The following is a 291-nucleotide window of genomic DNA, read 5'->3' on the forward strand; positions in this document are numbered from 1 at the left end:
AGCTTATACCACGAAGATTCTGATTAAGGAATCCAAGAGATATTCACTCAATCTAAAGTAGAACGGAGGTGGTTTTCAGGCACACGTTCATGGGTGAGGATGATGACGAGTGTCACGGATCATCACATTCATCAAGTTGAAGAATAAGTGATATCTTAGAATAGAAGCAAGAATGATTGATTGAAAAACAGTAGTAATTGCATTAATCCATCAAGACACAGCAGAGCTCCTCACCCCCAACCATGGGGTTTAGAGACTCGTGCCGTAGAAGATACAATAAGAAACGTGTAA

The sequence above is a fragment of the Arachis duranensis genome, chromosome 9 (assembly GCF_000817695.3).
Source record: "Arachis duranensis cultivar V14167 chromosome 9, aradu.V14167.gnm2.J7QH, whole genome shotgun sequence".
In the NCBI taxonomy this organism is placed as follows: Eukaryota; Viridiplantae; Streptophyta; class Magnoliopsida; order Fabales; family Fabaceae; genus Arachis; species Arachis duranensis.